Here is a 22,259-nt window from a genome sequence, read left to right on the forward strand (position 1 = left end):
CCTGGTTTAAAGCAGATGTTAGCCTATTTTGCAGATGTAAAATGGTCCACATTGTGAAAGGATACTGATCTTCCTCCGAATTCTTCTCACCTGCAGTCAATAATGCATACTGAGAAACCAGATAATATCAGAACTAAAATAAGAAGCGTGAGTGACAGCTGCCTTTAAAAATAAAAAAGGAAAATACTTTTTCTCAACTGTTTCCTCAAGCATCTTATCACAGAGCTTTTCTTGCCCACATGACCACTAATAAAACCATTATCTGCACAAAACACAATCAGTGCATGCTCTTTCAATCACCAAATTTAATTAACCTGTTCTGTATCATTTAGTTCCTGCAATGTAACTTGTTCACACTGCATAGCAAAGTGGCAGTTCAAGAGGTTTGCACAGTATGATTATTCTTATTAGGGCTGATCAAAAGCCAAGCGCAGTTTTGTGAGATATTTAACATCATCATGCATGCAAGTTGTTCTAAATGCAATTGAAAATATTGTTATATTACTTGTGAAAAGACATTACAAAATGTGTGGTACTGATGTGTCAATAACAGTAAAGCACATGTAGTATTTTAACTGTTTCTTTTGATACTCAAAGCAGGAGGAGATCTCATGTTCACTAACCCGAGTCATGAAGGTATTACAGTAAAAATGTGAAGAGAATATTCAGCAAAATCACTGTTAGCAAAGTACCTAAATATTTTGAAGAGTGTCAATTTTTAAGGACTTCTACCATTCTAGAGAAAGGGAAAATCATAGGTCCTGACACCCTCCTCCTCCATTTGTTTCTTTTTGGTTAATCACTTTGGGTTTCTTTACAGATCACGTCCAGACAGAGAAGAGTTAATGTGGACCTTTTAAAGGGCAGTGTGGAGATCTGTATTGAGCTGAAATTTTTCTTGGAGCCTCCAGCATATGGGTGAGTGGGAAAATAACCCTCTTTCTGGGACAAGCCTAGGAGTTCCAGTATTATTTCAGAATGATTATACCCAAGGATACTGTAATTAAATGCCAGAACTGGCTTTGAGCACAGTAAGCATTGCTTACCCCCATCACACACCAAGGGAGACCTTCACCACAGTCCAGGATAAGAGTTATCTCAACACCACAGATTTGAGGATATGTTTCCACTGCAAATTGTGGAATATTTCCACATATTTCCAATTACATGGTTTAGTGGAAAATATTGGTGATAGGTGAATGGTTGGGCTGGATGAGCTTAAAGTTCTTTTCCAGCCTTGGTGATTCCATGATTCTATAAACTAAGAGTAGTAAATAGAAGACAAATTATACTGAACAATATATGAAATATGCCATCAAAAATATACATAATGTATAAGTTAGATAACAAGTGTCTAATATGAGAAAGAGAAGATGCTGAGTGAAAGAAATCTTACAGACTCCTGAAATCCTTAAAAGTGTTTCCAGGCTCCTAAGACTATGATATATCTAAATGAGAATTGAAGATGCTGAGAAGCCAGCTGGTGACTTTTTTTTCTTTTTTTTTTTTTTTTAAGAGCTAAACCACCAAACCAACATTACAACAGCTTAATGTCCACTCTTCATAGAAGAAACGTAGGTCCTAACAAATTCTTCTAAGATTATGTATCACTGTGTAGTGGTGGAAGTATTAGTCCTTACTAGGCAGGATAATATTAAACTTTAAACTCCACTCCAGTTCATCCAATAGTCTGGCTTACTGCAGAGGCTAAAGCAACACATGATCTCTCTGGTTAAAAACTACTTCTCAATATAACAAAAAATTAATGCTCGTTTATCCCTATAGGATTCTTTCAATGATCAGCAGATTAATCCTAAAAAATAAATCTTTGAACATAAAATTGCCAGTTTAAGGGTAAGTTTTTGAAACGTTTAAGGATGAAGCACTTTCAAATACAGTATGTTAAATACAATAGTATGCTCCATTCTTCCAAGAACTGGCATTGTAAGCAATGCATAATGAAAAAGTGAAGCTGTATATTTCTGGATGTGAGGCTGAATAAAATTCAGGTATACCAATACATCTACTGTTCAGCTTCAGCAGTAAATAAGAAAAACTACAACTATGCAAGTTCTGTAGTATGCCACGTTGTTTTTATGTTGGCTTTTTTTTTATAAAAGAACCACAAATTTTAAAAGATTTCTAGACTACCCTCTTTGTCATTGCTGACAAAAATGCATAGTTAATGGTGGTGACTATGTTGAAAATAGTGTTTTGTAGCTGAGAATTACTCTATCAAATCATGCTACTGTGTTCTTTGTGTCTGTTGTAGCTTACATGGGAAATTACAGGAGGCATTACTTTTGGAGTGACCTCTGTAGAACTACTACAAGACTTCTGGTCTTTGTTGAAAAGATAGCACAATTACAAGCTCATGCAAATAATGGCTAATCTTTCCGAAGTAATGCAAATCTCCTAAGGTCAGTTCATTTTAAACAGGCCTTAGAACAACCTGGACGGCTTACAATTCTTCCTGTCTCGGCATGCCTTGAATTGAAGATGGGCTGTAAAGTAATAAGCTATATTTTATCCAATTAGAGTGGAGATTTATGCCTTTTAAAAAAAAATAAAATCTTCATCATAGCAGTCAAGTAAGTGTTTGAGCACATGTCTTTTAAATTTCTTGATAGTTAAACTATTACTAATATTGTGGCACTACTGAAAGAAAACTTAGCACCATGAAAAAGCAGCAGAACATCTTCCATATCTTTGCTGTATCTCAGACAAATATTGTTTCTTTTATCATTGATTTGTTTTAAGCTCTGCTGGACAAACATATCTGTGCTTACTGATTAGATTTGTTAAGATTAATTTTTAAAGCAAAAACAGTATGTATATATTCAAACTGATTTCAAAAAGAATTGTTGCTTAAATCAAATGGCAATGCTTGGAGCAGAAATCAAGGGCTAAACTGATGGCCATGCCATTTTCCTCTAAGTTAATGGAAAATTAAAAGTGTAAAATTGTCTTACTTCTAACAAGCATATAACTGGTATGTTTAAATAAAGCAGGCACTACTTTTCACATCAGCTACAAACACCACATTTCTAGGCAACCAGTTCCAGTGCCTCACCACTGTCACTGGAAAAGACTTTTTCCTTATATCCAACCTAAATCTTCCCTCTTTAAGTTTGAATCCATTTCCCCTTGTCCTGTTGCCACAGACCCTGCTGAGGAGTCTGTCCCCTTCTCTCTTGTAGAATCATAGAATCACTGAGGTTAGAAAAGACCTCCAACGACATCCAGTTCAACTGTCCACCTATCACCAATCGTTCTCATTAGAATTAGCTCCTCTTTAGATACTGAAAGGCTGCTATCAGGTCACCTCAGAACCTTCTTTTCTCCAGGCTAAACAGCCCCACTCTATACACAAAAAACCTTTGGTTTTCTGAATAAATTGCTGATTTAGAGGAACGGTATAAAGCAGAACTATATTCAGGGTGTATGTGGGATCTGTACATCCTGAAAACATCCTAAAATTTTGTTAGTACCTGGGTAAGCTAGGAAAGTATCCTTTTGTCACATCTGAATGATAGAAGTTCAGACTGTGCAAAAATCTGAGCAAATTTAGTGAGTAATTGTTCACGATCTAAGTATACTGTCAATAGTAAAACAATAGGGCATTTTTGTAACTAAAGTGACTCCAAATGCAAACATACATTACACTGCTACAATCTTTCCAAAATATTACAACTCTGCATTCCCTATACAAATCATCCAACATGTGCAGTAATCACCAATACAGCTGTCCAATTAATGGAAGAAGAAAGTCCTTAAATGCCTATTAGCCATAAATCTAACAAGTTAAGAATTAACAAGGGCGTGCTATGTTTACATGATATGCATATAATGAAAGGTCAAGCTAGAAAGAAAAAAACAAAGGAAAATTAAAGAACAAAGACAACTGCAAGGCATTGATTAATAGAAGCAGAGTGGAAGAAAGTCTGATATAATGTGGAAATAAATAATTTTAGTTTGTTTTTTAAAAAAACACAGTTTAGAAAAAGAATGTTGGGAACAAATTGGTTATCACTTTTCCTTTTTGTTTCAGCTCTCATTAGTGAGCATCTTCTTTTTCCAAAGGCATAAGAAAAGCATTTGATTATTTGAATATAAAAAATGAATTCCAGTGAATTGAGTCTGGTAAGATACTAAATAGGTTCACTGCCACAAATAAGTCAAGTTTCTATCTTGTGTCAGGCCTGAAGGGAGAAGTGGAGCTTTTGTTTTCATTGGGAAGAGCCATTTCAAAAACATATGGCAGAGATATCACCTGGGAATGAATCCATTTGCCCCACATACATAATTATCACAAGCTCCTGCTACATTTGTATGCACAGGGATGAGGTATGAATGACCTTGTTAAGTAAAGAAAATAAAAAAAGAAGAAAGCTATAAGATGAAGAGAAACTGACGGGACTGTCAGCTGTAGAACTGCAGAGCCCTGTGTTATACAGACATGAATGAGGTGGAGAACAGTGCTTGGTTTAGATTAAAACATCCCAGCTGTAGCTTCCGGAAGACTTACTGACCTACGTTTGGGATTGCCAAGGCTTTTGCTGGTTATTACTTCAATTGTGCTTGCTTTTACATAAGATGGGGGGCTGTATTCTTTGCAGCTACTGCAGTAAACCACAGAACTGCTTTATACACATAGTCTATAAAGCAGCTATTGGACCCCTTCAGAAGAACTTTTATTTCAGTATCCTCATTCAGGATGGCACGGTTTTCTTCTTAAATCCAGAATTATTACTGCCAGGTGACAGATTCTGTACTCGGCATCAAACAATGCTTGGTGAATCCAATTGAGGATTCCTGCAATAATATATAAGTTACCTCCTCAGATCATAAAAAAGAAGTTTCTCATTTTTTTCAGGAAGCTCTGATTCCGTAACTAGTCTCCATTGGTGATTGATTTTTGATCAGTTTTCTGATTGACTCTGTCACTTGCTGACTTGAAATCCCAAAGACTATTTTGTGAGTAATCTCAGTAGGACAAGGGGGAATGGTTTTAAAATGAGACAGGGAAGTTTAGGTTAGATATTAGGAGAAGTTTTTCACACAGAAGGTGGTGTCACACTGGAACAGGTTGCCCAAGGAGGCTGCGGATGCCCATCCCTGGAGGCATTCAAGGCCAGGCCGGATGTGGCTCTGGGCAGCCTGGTCTGGTGGTTGGTGACCCTGCACATAGCAGGGGGTTGGATCTAGATGATCACTGTGGTCCTTTTCAACCCAGGCCATTCTGTGATTCTCTTTTTCCCTCTGACATAGTGGACAATGATGATTGCCGTTTTTGATCAAACACTCAAAACATTTCCATACAGAGAACAAGATTAGGAAAAATGAAGAACAGAGACCAAAGGCAGCCAAAACAGAGTAACACAGTAGAAAGGCCAAACCAGATTTTACTAGCTCATTTGTCCACGTGGTTACCAGTCAGGAAGGGTCTAAATGCATGGTACATTTTACAGCTTTCATAAGTTCACAAGAAGAGACAAAGAAAGAAAAAAAAAAAAGAGGAAAGGTGTGTGGAGAAGATGAGTAAGCAGCAGCAGTTCAAATATGCTGGAAACTGATTTGGATCCTGGGAAATGAAGAGATAGTTACATTATTACATCTATTAATTCGCATTCACAACATACATTCTAATTATAAGTGGTTTCTGCCCCTTTCTGGCCCTGTAGCCACCGCAAGAACCTCTTTAATTACTTGCCTCTTTTGCGACAAAATACAATTAAGCAGTACTAATTATCTGACACAAGATATTTTGAGCATGGAAGAGGCTAACCAGTTGCTATACCAACATAATGTAATGAATTTGACTGGCATTACAGATTCAGAACTGCAGTTGTTCCTCCCATGTTATAACAGTTCTGAACTGCATCAGCACTTCCACATCTATAATCTTGGTTGCAATTTGCTATTTTGTACCTACAAGTAAGAACTTACTGAATACAAGTGCGCTCAAAGAATTCATAAAACCATCAGATTGTCACAGCGTTTCACACTTCAGAATGATGCATAAACATCTAGCAATTAAGATTGAGGTGGGAAGAGTACTGATTAAAATGAGTAATCTATTTGGAAACAAGCTCTTCCTCTGAAAGAGAGATGTCTGGGATGAGTTTGTAAATTAAACTAGACAAAAGCAACACCAACCCAGCCAAGTAATAGTGGGGATTTTGTATAATATGATAGTGACTTCTCCCTAGCAGCAGTTAGACATGCCAGGATGCGTAAACATTTCTTCAGAAATACTGTAGCAACTTTTGTAGAAGTCTAGAAAAAAGAAGGCAGGTATCAGAACATTATAAATAACTATTCAATTGATTTCTGTGCATAATTCTAAAATGTTCCTCACTAAGATCAAAAGGATGCCTTGTTAAGAAGGGAAATGAGAAGCTAAGAAGATACCAAGTTAACAGAAAAGTAGTTTTAGGGAAGTATGAGAAGACTGCAACTTCAGGAGCACTTTGGTCTGGCTTATATCTCAAGCAAATTAAACTGTTCACCACTTAATATTTCCTGTCAGGTTCAAATTTTATTTTTAATACAGTCAAAGAAAAACAATTCAAGAGATGCCCTGATTTTGTAGGTTAGGAAACGTCATTCTGTAAATAATTGGTTCCATAATTTTGAGTGCAGAAAGACAATACTGAAGCTTCACAGAACCAGAAATATTGTTTCATTCCATCTGTTGTTCATAATACAGTTAAAAAAAAAAAACAAAAAAAAAAAAAAAAAAAAAAAAACGCCTGGATCTGGTGATCTCAAGGGTCTTTTCCCAGATTACTCTATGATCTACATGTAATTCAAACATCCGGAATTTTTGCACTCTGAACTTATGTATCTTGGCTCAGGATTTCACAACTTTTTTAAGAAGCATCAACTACGATCTGACTTGCCTCTTAAAAGTATTTTCAAAGGGCAGTAAAAGAGTATGTGATCTGTTGTTTAGTTTGATTTTCACAGATACTAAGAAAGCAATGCATTCATTAATAAAATATGTAAAGCCAGCTGTTGCAGGTGAGAACGGGTAGACTGTAGGATGCTACGACTGATGGGATTCCAAGTCTTACCCCCACAAATGCTGAATACTTATGTATGGAAATAAGTAAGGAGAATGAAACAGGGGTATCACCTCCATTGGTACAAATTTTCACAAGCATGGCATATAGGCAAAAATGTGTAGCTAATTGTGGTGACCATGTTGAAAAGTAGCGCTTTGTAACTGAGAATTTGCTTTATCAAATACTGTATTATGTCCTTTGTATCTATTGTAGTTTCCATGGAAATAAATAGGACGCATAACTTTCAGAACAATGTACATAACTTTTCTGCATTGGCCAGCACTGAAAAGATGAAACTGGAGCTTTACATCTGTTTCTGAAAATAGCTGAGATGATATCATTCATAAACACAAGTAAAAACTGAATAATTTACCTCCAGCATCTCTGGAACTTGACTAATCGACTGCTTAACCTTCACTGCCTTGGAAGTGCATTTAATGAAACTGTGCAATCACTGTATGCATCCATACTAATAACTTCCATAATTTCTATACTCTATACCATTACAAAGACTAATGAACCTTGCTGTTTAGATTTATCATGGAAGTTCACTTGGTTAGAAAGTTATTCAGTCCTTAGGAATTCACCTTCCCATTAGAAGAAGTAGAAGAATTTTTCACTAATGAAGAAAACACTATAAAATAAAATACAGCTTCAGTTTTGTCCAAAATAAATAAATTTTGTGTGTTTTAAGACCACACTCCTATGTGAATTAAAGTATAGAAATGGGAAATGATGTAAAGGCTGATCTAAAAAGCTCACTCCAGAACCAAGCTAAAATACATTACACTTTTTGCTTCACTCTAAGCCAATGACTGTTTGATTTTGATTGTTTGGTTTGGTTTTTATAGTCTGTATGTAGAGTATCTTCACCATCATTCCCCTTAGTGCATTTTTCAAAGTCCACTGTGAACAGTCCCACCGTATGCTCATAGTCAAATCAAATTGAGTTAACACAATTACCAGAAATTATTAGCCAATGAACAAGGTTTATCCCAGGAGATGAGTATCTAAAATAAAAGCATGTAAGAAATTGATTCTATTACATTATTACACTATTAGTGTAAGAAATTAGATAGCTCCAAAACAAAGCTGAAAAGTCAAATAAAGAGGTGGGAAAAAAAGTTCATTTCTGGAAGCTTGATACACAAAACAACTATGATACAGTAGTACATCTGAAAAACTTGCCTTTAACACTCTAGTGAGTTTTATATTAATTCATAGGGATGCTCCACAAAAAACGGCAAAAATTGTGTGGGACCTAAGGGTAATGCTTGACAGTATGGTAGTTGATGATTATAAGGATTTTCAGTTTATTTTGATTAAGAACAAACAACTAAGAGTTAACCTGTGATATCAGTATTCAAGAATAAACCAGCAATTGTTGATCCAGCCTTTCCCAACTGGAGCTGAATGGTAAGGGGCCTGGCTTAGCACACTTCTACAGCACAGAGAAGGAACTCTGATCCTCAACAGGCCTACCCGATGATGCAAAACAGAAATGGACAGCAAGATTCTTGTTACAGAACCTCAAAGTGGCCCCAGAGACATTCATTATGCACTGAATGTCAAACTCGGCTTTAATTCTCTAACAGAACATTAAATACATCAAAGAAAATGCTGATGAGTGACATTCTGGCACTGGCTATCCTGGTGATGCATTTGAGCGAAGAGAATTAAGTAATTTGTGGAACACTCCCAAGCTGAGCTAGGTCAAATGCAGAAAAAGACCTTGCAAAAATAAATATGTGGTCTGTTAAAACTGATATGTCAGACCAAACAATGGTTGAATTTAAATATGGTTTCAAGGGAAATAAGAGGCTACGTGGGAGGGCAGGCTGCTTCCCAGCAGCTACACTGTGTTTAACACTCATTCTGCATTCACTGAGACGAATACAGTTTTTTTAAAAATTCTCATGGTCAAAATACAAAAATAAAATACTAGCTATAGGTGTACGTATACAAAGACTAAAAGCACATATTGAAAGCCTCCATCTCTGATTGTCACATGGCATAGCAGAACAAAATGCAGATCTGGTCCCCTATCACTCTGAGCACTGCCTTGTAGGTGATAAGGCCTAAAGCCTCTAAAGCTTTCACAGGTTTCATTCTTATCAAAACTTTTAATCTTAGAAGACTTCTGAAAGAACCAAGTGCCCAAATGTCTTGGGCAATCTGGACAGCAGACTCCAGAGCTGATATTTAAATGTCTTGGGTGAAGAGAAGGCCTTAAGCATTGCAAACCTATCAGATTTTATTTCAAAGGTTGGTAGGAGACAGGGTGATCATCTATCATGCCATTTAAATATACCTACAAACTTAAAAAGTATTGAAATGAATAATCAAGGTGATTATAAATTTTGTACTACCCACAATATGAATATACTTTATGTTTTTTCAAGTATAAAATAAATGCATATTTCATTGTAAAACACGGACTGTTGGTGGCAGTAAGAGCTGGGTTTATGCATTATTCACTGATGAAAAAAATGCTGTAATTCTAAGGTTGCAAGACAGTATTCAGGCCTGTAGCAAAAATGCTAAGTCATGCCTTGAAGCAGTGATTGAGCACCTAGTGGGAAGGCAGGGCCAACCCAGGGGAGCTCAGGTGTATGCAATGCACCCGAGTGATCGGAAGGGGTGGAGACAGGATCCACCCCATCCCAGACTTCATTTAAGGGTTGGTAGGGGAGGTGAGGGTACCACTGGAGATCCCTGCCTACCTGAGGTCAAGAAGATTCTTTCCTCTGTTTGTGTCCACAGCCACTGCATTTGAGCATATCCTCACTTGCTGCAGCCTAGGACTTTGCTACTCTGCTGTAGTTGCTGTGCTTCCCATCACATTACAGTGTTACAGGGTCCTTTTGCAACTATGTCTGAGGTTGACTGAAGGTGCATGAAGGCCAAAGCTGCTCTGTCACCTGCTTTTGCTGGCACTGGGACGCTGAACTACCTGTATGCAGTCCAAGTACTTTTAGAGTTACACAGTGAGGTCAACAGGAGCACGGCACAGCTATGACTGAGATGAGCAGCAGTTCTCTAAGCTTCTCAGTCTGTCCCCAACAGAGGAAGGAGCGTCATAAGCGTTTGGAGAGATTTGAGCATTCCCAGCTTCAGCACTCAAGCTGGAGATGCAGTATCACTAGCAACAAAGAGCAATGCAGGTCTGCCTGCCTACAATTTTCTGGTATTCAGACTGTCAGCAAGAAAAAGGGGAGCAGTGTGGTCTGCAGATTTATTCGTAAGCAAGTGAAATAACAGAATTAGGAGGCAGCAACTGCTTTAGCATAAGGATACATCAGTGTGACTGAAAACATAGGAATGCATCTCTTTCTAAGTGCACTGAAGAGGCAGACTGCAAGTAATACTGGGCGTACTGGTACATTATGGAAAGAGACAACAGCTCTTAGTGGACTTCTGTACTATTTTGTGCTAATTCCATATTTCTGACATCACATAAGCATGGTTTTTGCTGAGTCCCAAATCTCTCAAGACAGACAAAAGATACCTGTAGGAAACCAAATCTCTGCCCCAAGGCTTCTTCACCATATTAGTGAACATAAGGACTTATTATCTGGCAATAGTAAACAGATGGTTTCACGTCATAAAGAGGTATGTCAAATCACTTCAGAAAGATCTGTATTGTGACCTATGCTATTCAATCTACAGTTACAAATAATCTAAAAAGGAGCAATTAGGGTGCTAAAATTTGTTGATTATACAAAAAGATACTGTCATGAGTTGCACAATTTTACAACAGTTAATTAATTATGAGGCAATAAAAAGACAACTAAAATCTGATGCAGATAAACACATAAAAATAATAACTATGAGAAAAGTGAAGTGTTGGTTCTGAATAAGCAGTCATCAATCAGAAAGACAAACTTGGTGTTTGCAGAAAGTTCTCTGCCAGCATCAGCTACACTCAGAAGTTCTCAAGAAGTCAAACAGGATGTTAGAAATTAATAAGAAAGGAACAGAGAAACATGAACTACAAGTGATAAACTGTTACACTCACTTTGTAAAGTACTCTGAATGCATTTCCCAGTTGTGATGCCTGAAAGTCTATGATATATGGAGTGCATTTTAACAACTTATGCAGCTAGGAGTCACATTTAAACAGAATCTGACCAATCTGCAGCCAATGCCATTGTCTGCTACATACCCCTTTGAACACAGAAATAAAAAACAAACCAGAAATCATTCATCTTACTTTGCCCGTACATAGCACAATCAGGTGAACATAAAAACTTATCTCTGTTTGAGCACTTATTTCAATTTTGTTTTCCCACAGGGCACGTAGGTGCCACTGCAGTAGATGAGAGATGTCGGGGGAATGAAAAACTCTGGAACACAGTTCCATTAGTCATGGTTTAATCTCAACTTATATGGAAAAATGCACTAATACAAGCAGTCAATCATCAGAAAATTTAAGGGAATTGTGGGGAGGAAATAGAAAAGAGTTGATGCTGATCTGGCACACAAACCTTCCCAGGGGACACACCAAACTTTGACGTAAATCTAAAATAAGCATGTTAACTTTACAGAAGGTAGGAAACAGAAGCAAGTTCTTAATTTTAAACACTGTGGATCCGGCACTTGCCAGATATATAATTTGCCAACTTGATTGTACAGCACGCTTGAAGGATCAAGAGATTTGAAATTGAGTAAAACATTCACTTCTTAGAAATACAGACCATCAAAATATGTGTAGAAACACCTTAAAATGACATTGAGAACTGATTTGACATTTATGAGTTTCTGTAATTAACGCATTAACTTGTCATTAAACATGAGTTTTTTTTTTTTTTCATTCAAATTAGACTTCCATTAATACTTGAAAATTAATATCACTAATAAAATAGAAATTAATTTTGACCAGTCATGATTCGTAGGTCACTCCGAAAGTAAAGCTTGCTATTTATTTCTGTGGGAGCTACAACAGCTACAAAGAGAACAATAACACTATTTGATAGAGCAAATTCTCAGCTACATGACACTATTTTTCAGCAGTCGCCACCATTAACTATGCTCTCATGCCAGCAATGAACAAGAGCATGCATGCTGTGCTCAGAAAACTGCAGCAGTGGAGGTGACCTACTGTTGCTGGAGCCACTTCTGAAATGCACCACCCATTGCCTCACTATGCTGACATACACTGATTGGTCTCCATAAACACTCAGCAAACACTGATGAATGTCAGTGGGTGCTCCTCTGCTGCCATCTGTCATGCGACAACAAAATGTAATAGAATACTGGCAGGAAGGTTCAATCTCTACTGCTGTACCACCTATATCCACCTCTAACATTGTAGGCCAAAATAATAAAATAGGAGGCATTACTTTCAGAGAAAGCATTGTATTTCAGCAAGGAGCTGCAGACAGAGACAAATTATATTTTCCAATCTTTTGCACTACCAAGTTTCCAAACAGACTACTGACTACTGAAAACAGACTCCAAAAAAGGGTGTTTACTGCCACTGAAATGTTGGTTAAAGCACAGATTTGTTAAAATGATTTTAACTTATCAGCTTTATTGAAAGAAACAATTATTAAAGAATTATTTTTGAATTGGTGTGATAAGGAAGCAGTAAACGTTCTTTGCAATAAAATTCTAAACCTCGTTTGAAGAATGAAATAGCATCCTGTTAAAACTTTAAAGCAATCCAATATCATAAAGCCAGCACTACAATGGTACCATGGTTAAATGCTAAAAAAAATAGAGGTACAAAAATACCCCTGTCAAGAAGAGTGGGCTAGTATATCACATACTTAAATAATGAAAGTAAGTAGCTTGTCATGTTCTAAAACCACTTCAGCTCTGCAACATGAAAACATGTCCATAGATCTGTCACCGTTCGCACTGGCACTACTTAAATCTATTACTCAATTACAATTGGTAAAGCATGCAAATAGACAAAGCAAAGTGTACTAGGCTTATGTCAATGTAAAGCTTTTGCTACTTAGGAGTATGATTTTCATCACTTCTTCCTAATAATTAAGGCAAATAACAGCAAAACTTCTAAAGAACTCTACATCTTAAGCCTCATCTGGAGCAACAATTTTTATACCAGTTCTCTCTAACTTAAATAGACTCTAAGATGTACATAGAATAGGAAAAAATAAACTCAAATTTATGCCTTCTCAGGAGAACTGACCTTTCAGATTTCAGTGCAATTCGTCTTCTCAATACAAAGGTGTAAATAAAACCCAGCATTTTTTAGCCACTTGTCATTTTGTGCTAGTGAAAACAGTAATAAAGCAGCAAACTATGTAAGGATAAAAAAAGAAGTAATGTATCAAGATTTACAAATATAATCCAAGTGAAACCCAGAAGTTACAGAATCTAGTGCACCTCATGCTTCTTTTCTGCTTTTGTGAGCACATCTTTAATAGCAGTTTAAGAACCATGAAGCACAAAATCTGTCTCCTCATAATGAAGTACAATATTTATAGATTTAAACAGAAATCTATTCCAGAATCTTTGCATTGACGATCTTCATTTTGTGAAAGTAATAAAGAGACTTGTCTTCATTTGCTTCTTTCACACCCACAGCTCTGCAAACACCATATTGCTTTCGCTTGCATTAACAAGCCTCTGTGTTGCCATTCTGCCCTTCTGTGTTTCAACCAAAAGTAACAACACAAACTTTTCCAAACATTTCTGTGTTATTTCTGCACTAGAGGTCATGGGACACCTCCCTCTCCCCAGTAAATCTTTCAAATTACATTTCTTTTAGATGTGTTTTCACCAGCTATCTCTGACAAGTGAGAGAACGCCCCTAAGCTATGAATTTTGCTTAAGGTTATGAAAATGCCGCATTTCTTCTGGCCTCAGAGCAGAACTTTGCAGAACTCCATGATAACTGCAGCAAGATTCCAGATCAGGTATGACAAGGAAGCATTTGCTGACCATCTACTGGGGGAACCTTGGAGAAGAGCTTGCTCAGGGAAAGCATACACTATGAATTTGCAGCATCTATGCTAGTTGGAAGGAACCACTCATTCCTGGAGAACAAGGCAGGATCAGCCTCCAGAGAACTGCTGCACTGTAATCAGGTGAGAACCAGCAAAGGTAAGAGCACAAAGACAGTGAACTTCAAATCCAGCAACCTGTACATACAGTGACAGAAAAGAGAGGTGTTTATTTTGGCACTTGCACTGATTGTTGATGCTCTATTTACGTTTTTTTTTCCTCCACTCAACACCTGCAGAGATTTTCCTGGAAAAGTACCAACTGCAGAAACACAACTTGTCAATGAAATCCCTGACCAAACCTCACCACAAGCATTAATTATACTAATTAGAACTGCTGCCAGTGGAGAATAAACATCACATGCAACTTATCTCAAAGCATCAGGTGAGCTCCTCATTCAGTTTCATTGGAATGGGCAATTACATGTGAATTTTTCCATCTATACTCCCAGCCATTCACTCCAGTATTGCTCAGAACACACACATCAAATAAAAGATTTGGTCGCGGCTCTCTTGAGAAAGTTTGAGCACTTGAATGCACAGCAGATGGAATCACACTTATTACCAAGTGTAATTTTCCATGCTTTACTACTTTAACTTAGATTATGTGTATTCATCATGATTTCAAAGCAAGAAAGACCCGCTGAAGTCAACTGAGGCCTATATATTGGTTCTGTTCATCTTGCAGGTAAGTCCTAAGTTGATGTTCATCCCAATTCTTTTCTTCGTAGAATATCTTTTACTTCATATTTACTAATAACTTCAATTAAATTGGTGCTAAGATAACAGTAATAATCTTCTAGCAAACAGCAGCTGAAGTGAAGTATTTGCTGGGACAGCAGTGATGGTTACAGTTATGGTTCTTTGCAGTACTTCTCCACCAAGCGAGGAGTTCTTTGTGCATACAGTGAAGCTTTATGCTGGGAGTAGCTATCTGTGACAGTAATGCCTACTAATATTTTTAGTGCCAACTCGAAACATTTGCAGACTGGTACAAATATTTATGAGGTATTGATGCAAATATTTGTAAAACTGCTCTGAGGTCACAATTTATTTCAGGTATGAAAATTTCCCATCAGAATCCTGTACCAAAGGAGAAGGTAAACAAAGACTCTGCAGAAAAAGGAACAACTTGGAGACATCACGTGACATGAAACCTACATTTCTGTGCAAGAATTTTATGTTCCATTTCTTAAATGTGTGTCTTTTACTTTACCTAAGTGCTTTTAAAATAATAATAGTTACTTAATAATAATAAGTGATTTTCATACTTAGAGCATAGAGCCATAAAGTCACTTTCCATCTTTAAATCCATACTTACATGTGCACACATGAACACACACATCACAGCAATTTCCCTGATAAGCAGCCTGAACTTTCAGCTGAACCAACATTCCAGTCATGATGTCACTGAAATAGCAGTGTTGGGCTAACCACAAGTACATGTGGTATCAGAAATTAAAATTGACTTTGTTTGGAAATCTGGCAAGATCCTTCCAAGAGCTGACAGAATTGCATGTTATTATCAGTCATCTAGTCTGAATTCCAGGAATCTTGGGGAATTTACCCTGTGCAAGATAGACTGAATTCTTTTTGAGTTCTTTACAAACCCATGGTGCTTTTAAACTTCAAAGCTGCATCTGTGTTTTGCTTTGTACATCCTCTTTATTCTTATATGTCTGCTAGCTCTCTATGTGCCCCTAAAATTTCAAAATACCATTGCATAACCTTCAATAACCATTTTGGTTGAGAAAAATAGCAGTTAAGCGATCAGATAAAAATGCAGTACCAAGTAAGTAATAACAAAAGTTATATAAACCCTGTGTTTTTGAGGTATGTTTTGCTTCAAGATGATTTTGTTTGATACAGAACTATAAAAAACACCTCACCAACCCCCAAACCTGTCTGTTTTTCTGTATCAGCTTTTCTGTGATCCTGCTGTGACTCCATGGACAGAAGTCTCATCCTCAGCTTAATGACATGGAAAACTAAAAAGATATCCCCAAACACTGCTTTTCAAAAAGACTGCCTTATCAAGTGAAATAAATTATAAATATTCCCTAAACTATTAGAATTTATTTGGAATGATATCTCCACTCTTGCATTTGGCATACAGTCCACTTGCTCCTTCCATCTCCAAACAACAATGTTAGTTAGAATTAATAAGTACTGGTTATGATCCAGCCTATTAACGTAGCAAGACCGATCCATGGAGTGTTTTATAGCTTGTTAAAATTTTATTAGCTAACGCAGATCATCAGTAAAAACTGTTTAATTGGCTAATTGCTACAGCTGTTTCTGTCAGTGATGCTTGTGATTCTTTCCATGTATACAATAATGTCTACTGAAAAGCCTGACATTCATCTTTACAGGAGACTCTTACTGCAGTTTGACATTATGTGAAAACACAGATGTTTCTCCTCTCTTAACACCTCTTATGAAAAACACCAGATCAGGTTAAAGCTTCACACAGAACAGTCTTTTTCTAAAAACTTAGAAAATTAAAAAAATTCAGAGTCTTTCACTGTCTTGATTTGATATGCAGTGACCTTGGTTTGATAAGCAGCACTTTGCTGGGCTAAGTAGGGATTACTACGGCGTCTCATAGTCTTTGTTCAAGTTGTATAGCAGCTGCTTCACAATCTCAACCCAGCTAAGCAAGTATTTGCACTGGAAAACATTTAGCAAGCAGCATTTGGCCAGCTGGAGTTAGAAGAATGATGATATTTCACAATTATTATTAGCAGCACGTAGTTTTATTTGAATTCTATTTCAAGAGATAAAATTAGGTTTAATGTGAGGAAAGTTTTCATTTTCTCCATAAACAACTTGCTCTATCTGCTTGTAACATGAAGACTGTGTTTAAAAACATCAAGACTACATTTTTGCTCACTGAGTAGCTCATAACTGCTATATAGGAACAGTAGAATTCCATGCTGTACTGCAGATATCTATGTAAGGTCTATAAATTATTCTTATAAAATTTCTTTTATACTATTCTAACAGATTATCTAGGGTAAATTTTAAAACAATTTACCACTTAATTAATAGGCACTCCTGACACTGAAAATCTAAAACCCATCCTGTATATGAAATATTACTTTTTACTTTGCCTCCTAGTACTTGATAAAATGCACAAATACTCAGCTCTGAAATCCAGCAAAACTTTCTTTGCTTGTTGAACAACAACAGCAGTAGTTATGCAACAGAGAGCATCACCCCAGCAGATTGTTAAATCTGCTTGCTAATTATACCTTAAGTGTTGATCAATGCTGGAACTGAATTAATGCATTACAAATACATGGCATGTGTCTTAAGCTACAAATAAGTGTACCGTCTTCTGAATAATGAAGTGAAAATTAGATTTAACCACAGTTGAACTGGGTAATTATATATTAAAATAATAGCTTATGCTACTAAAGCCTGAGTGCGTGTAAAGCTTGTATGAGCTTATCAAGTCATAAAAAAATAGAGTAACTGCAATTTACATTACTCTTTTAGAATCTTGCACGTACTATTGTAGCTCAACTCTCCTAATGTGTAAGTATCTGATTTTTAACTGTGATCCAATATTCCCTACCCTTGAAAAGGTCATCTTTAAGTGTATTCATATAGCAGGCCAAGAAAACAGAAGAAAAAAAATGTAAGAATTTGTATTGCAATTAGCATTACAAATATAATTCATAGATTAAAAAAAAGTACGAAAATACTCCAGACCCACTTCTACCCTCACTTGTTTTCAGGTTGTTCCCCTGCATTATGAAGATCCTTTCAAATACTAATTATTCATAAGGTATTGTACTGGGAAGAGAATACTGTCTACATTCTGACTTCGTAAGATTTCGAGAGAATCCACATTTCTGAATCTCTGCTTGAGATAAACAGAAACTCTCGAGGTTCCTATGAACTGTGATGGTGGCTGGATCTAATTCATACCATGCATGGTATCAATGGCACATAGTACTCTGACAGCTTTTGGGATAACCTGGCCAATCAACCTCATCTGTTCTTTTCAAGCAAAATAACTCAGGAAAGTTATTGCATGAGACAATTTAAACCAGTAATCAAATATTAAGACAAAATATACCCTGATACGCGTAATTAAAAAAAAGACAACTTACAAACTTATACCATAGGTCTTTTTTCTGAGACAGAAGCAAGAGGATGTGAATGTTATGCACCACACTATGGATAATCTCAGAGCAAAGGCATGCAGCCACTGACAGCATTGGTTATATTGCAGTCTATCACCTGCCCTTTTTGGGGCAAAAACCCTGAATGCTTTGCTATTTCCAACATCTCCTACCGGGGAATGGAAACTAAAAACAAGGACCCTAACAGATGGCATCTGGAGACAGAACAGCCAGCCTTATGGTATGTGTCAGAATCATGATTTTTATCAAGCTTTGACTTTTAAGATAAAATTCTTAAGAGCAGAGAAAATTTTCTTCTTAAGTAGTAGTCAACAAGTTTCAGGAAAGAGCATACTGAAGCTTTTCTAATACCATCTGTTAATACCAGATGAACATGCAAGTACTGTGTTTATGCTGGCAATCATTAGTATGTTTCTTCAGTTGTATCTTGATAAACACCACAAATTGGTTAGCAGACAGAAAATCTGCAGAGTAAGGAAGGAGTTGGTCTAGCTAGGCTGATTAAGAAAACCCATATTAGAGGCAACTTTTTGTACCATTGCCTTTTTTTCACTGTTTAAGGCAAAGAAATAGAAGACCAAACATGATTGGAAACTGGAGAAAAAAATCCCAAGCCAGGGTGTAGAAAAAATGCAACAAAACACATCAACATCTTCTTGTGATTCACTGGAAGACATGTCTCCTCTAAAACAACATGCAACTGTTTCATATCAAAAACAGTTGCTTATTTGATCTTTCACCAAGAATTATATCAGTTATAAGGTAACATAGAGCATCCCCTCCTGATGACCAACTGGAACTTGTAACAGCATCTGTCTCAAATTTAATGAATGCAACACACTTGGCTAGTACAAAAAACTAACACTTCAGCGCAGTTCAATATGGGCTAATAGCAGAGAAAGAATCCATGCTTTTTGGAATAACTTTGTAGCTATTAAATCTCGATATAAGGAAGTCACATTCATTATTTTTGTTAGATAAGGTTAGCGTAAATGGCTTTAAAGTTTATTACTACTATGGCTTGCATTGCAAACACTCAGTCCTTAACAGCTCCAGCTACCTCCATTTGTGAAAAATTAGGTATGATATTTGGGTGCCAAGTATTAACTAATTATAAAAGATTGTAGTGTGAGAAAAATCACTGTCATCCCTAGCCATCAATATAAAATGGCTAATTTCACCATGCTATGTACCTCCAAATTACCCAGAATTTTATTACATGTCCTCAGGATAGAACGAACGCAATTCATTTAATCATCCTGATTTAAAGGAAAGATGAACTTTCATGATCTGATTATAAAACCAACAGACCTCATGAGAATCAACAAGTTTGACTCAGTATTTTCAATCTGTGGCACTGCAACATTTCATTAGAATGCAAAAGCACATGCTTGCATCCTTTCACTTAGCCAAAAGGAAACAGTCAAGCTGGCATTTTTCAGTTCATCATTCCAAGATGCTTAGTACAGCGGGTAAGAAATGAAATTACATTATACCAGTCATTATCCATACCCAAAATGTTTTTATTTGTCATATCCCAGCATTACTGAAATCCCTTTCAGCCTTAGAAAGCCTTGATCTCCTACACAGTTCTCTTAAGTACCATCACCATTAGATGATCACAGTGCAACTGTCCTGCCATCAGCTTTGCAATGTAAATGTGTGCACTGGAACATCACAGTCTTCACATCTAAATAAACATTGAAGAGATTGGAGTTTTTTGTTGCCTTTTTGAACCAAGGGAGGGATGGGGAACCCAACAACCTAACTTCATGCTCAGATGTCAAGTTCTTAGCTGGTACATGAATTCCACAAATTAAAGGAATTTGGGTTGGTTACAATTCCCTGTGCAAGCATATAATTAATAAAATGGGAATAAACCTTGCTATACAATTTGTGCCAGCACTTGCTCTAATTTCCCAGACAACCACAGCCTCATTACCTCCAGATTTGTGCATCTCATTATGATGCTGACACTCACACTTGTGTGATTAGCACTGAAATTACAGATTCATCCTGATCTAGTGTGGCCTTCATTGCTGTTAATTAGGCAGCGAAATGTGGAAACTGTTACGGCATTTTAATTACCTGAATGATGCAATGAGATTTGTATGCTTAAAAAAAAGTAATAAATCTTTTCCTAGAAACAGTTTCTGGTTCTGATGAAAACAGCTGATTGAGAGAAATTTTGTATCTTGTTCTGCTGCTAGTTGAGAAGATCCATCCTGTCTGTACCTGCTACGTATAGCTTTGTTTGAGAAATGACAGATCAAAAATCTCCTTTTGATAAAGGGCATTGAAATATGCAGAAAGAAAACCACGAATATAAAAAAGACAAATGAATTAGTTAATGTAAGTAAAATTTTTTATATTATTTTGGCCAAGATCCGTCAAAAAAATCGGGGGGAACAGCCACCAGTAAGAACAACAAAGGTACAGTAGCATAACCTCTCCAGGGAGGGCAGCATCAAAGCCTCAAGAGAAAAAGCAGTGTTGTATTTGGTTGTTGTATTTGGGTTGACGTAATTTTGTACATGTCGTGCTGTGAGCAGATGAGCCACCTGATCTTGTGTACTGACACTGTAGCTGCCTTGTGCCACCTTGCTGGAGGAAGGCTGGCAGGAGAAGGCTGCCCTTATGATGAAGGACTGAGCTAACGAGTTGTACCCCAGCAACAGCATACTTCAGGCACATGGCTCACATGTAGGTGCTTTCATGTAAACACACAAATGTGTGGGTTTGAATATTGAGCTGCACCATGTCTCTTACATTTGTATTTCCGTATGTACTTTAATTTTGGCAGGCATCCTATTTACAAGCACGGATAAGAATACAGAGCCTCACAAGCCTCCAGACAGCTGCTGACAATACAAGTGTGGAATTTGCAGAACAGCACTGTACTTCTGACACACTTATTGTTACAGACTCAGATTTGCAGAACATTATTCTCACTATGCCCATTTAATCACATTTGATAGGCCGCTGCCCATTTAAATCATTCTTCAACAGCAAATCCTACATAAATGCTATTTTATTTGACCATAAATAACACTTTCATTTTGGCAATAATAACTAAGATCTCTTAAGACTATCCACCCCTGTCATCATTTTCTGGATAGAACTTTGTGGCTTTTTTCTATTACTAGCTCCAAAAAGCCCCACAGTATTACGCTTGTTTACAAAAAGAAAACTGAACTAGTGCCATAGTTTTTTAGCAGACAAGAGATTTCAAACAAATGGGAAAGCATCAAGAAATCTGAAAGGGAAAGGAGAGCATCCAGGCTGGTTCTGAATATCTCCAGAGAAGGAGACTGCACAATCTCTCTGGGCAGCCTGCTCCAGTGCTCTGTCACCCTCACAGTAAAGAAGTTCTTTACTGTGCTCATATGGAATTTCCTATGTTCCAGTTTGTGCCCGTTGTCCCTTGTCCTATCGCTGGGTACCAAGTGAAAAGAGCCAAACCCTGCTCTTCTGACATCTGAATCCCATTTGATTCCTACCCTTTACATATTTATAAATATGGATAAGATCCCCTCTCAGTCTTCTCTTTTCCAGGCTGAACAGTCCCAGGTCTCTCAGCCTTTCCTCGTAAGGGAGATGCTCCAGGCCCCAGACATCTTTGTCACCCTCCCCTGGACTCTCTCCAGTACTTTCCAGTCTTTCCTGAACTGAGGAGACCTGAACTGGACACAGCACTCCAGATGAGGCCTTGCCAAGGGAGAGTAGAGGGGGAGGATCACCTCCCTTGACCTGCTGGCCATGCTTTATTTAATTCACTCCACAACACCACTGGCCTTCTTGGCCACAAGGGCACACTGCTGGCTCATCCACTGCCTCATCTTGCTGGCCTGTCTTTCCTAAAAATTACATAGCTATGTGTGACAGCATTCTAGTCATGCGAGCTGTCCCATCATGCTCCCATGACTGCAAGATCATGATACTGTGACCACATACAGATCTCTAGTTCTTCTGTTTATTCCCCACGCTGCAAGCACTAGCATACAGGCACTTCAGAGAAGAAAAGGAAGTAGAGGAATTGCTGTTATAGATTTACTAACTTC

The 22,259-nt window shown here is 37.2% G+C and overlaps 1 protein-coding gene and 1 long non-coding RNA gene across 6 annotated transcripts in view; one reads left to right on the forward strand and one right to left on the reverse strand.

The window, feature by feature from the left end:
* The window catches only part of CHID1 (chitinase domain containing 1), a 127,492-nt gene that overhangs the window by 37,121 nt on the left and 68,112 nt on the right, over positions 1 to 22,259 (reverse strand). The gene's annotated exons all lie outside the window — the stretch shown is intronic.
* LOC122187231 lies at positions 373 to 15,348 on the forward strand. The gene is made up of 5 exons (XR_006181264.1): positions 373 to 918; positions 13,810 to 14,128; positions 14,284 to 14,429; positions 14,647 to 14,732; positions 15,104 to 15,348. It is a non-coding gene; the product is annotated as an uncharacterized LOC122187231 (long non-coding RNA).

This window comes from Lagopus leucura, unplaced genomic scaffold, assembly GCF_019238085.1.
Source record: "Lagopus leucura isolate 7727_CA_CO unplaced genomic scaffold, USGS_WTPT01 Super-Scaffold_100044, whole genome shotgun sequence".
In the NCBI taxonomy this organism is placed as follows: Eukaryota; Metazoa; Chordata; class Aves; order Galliformes; family Phasianidae; genus Lagopus; species Lagopus leucura.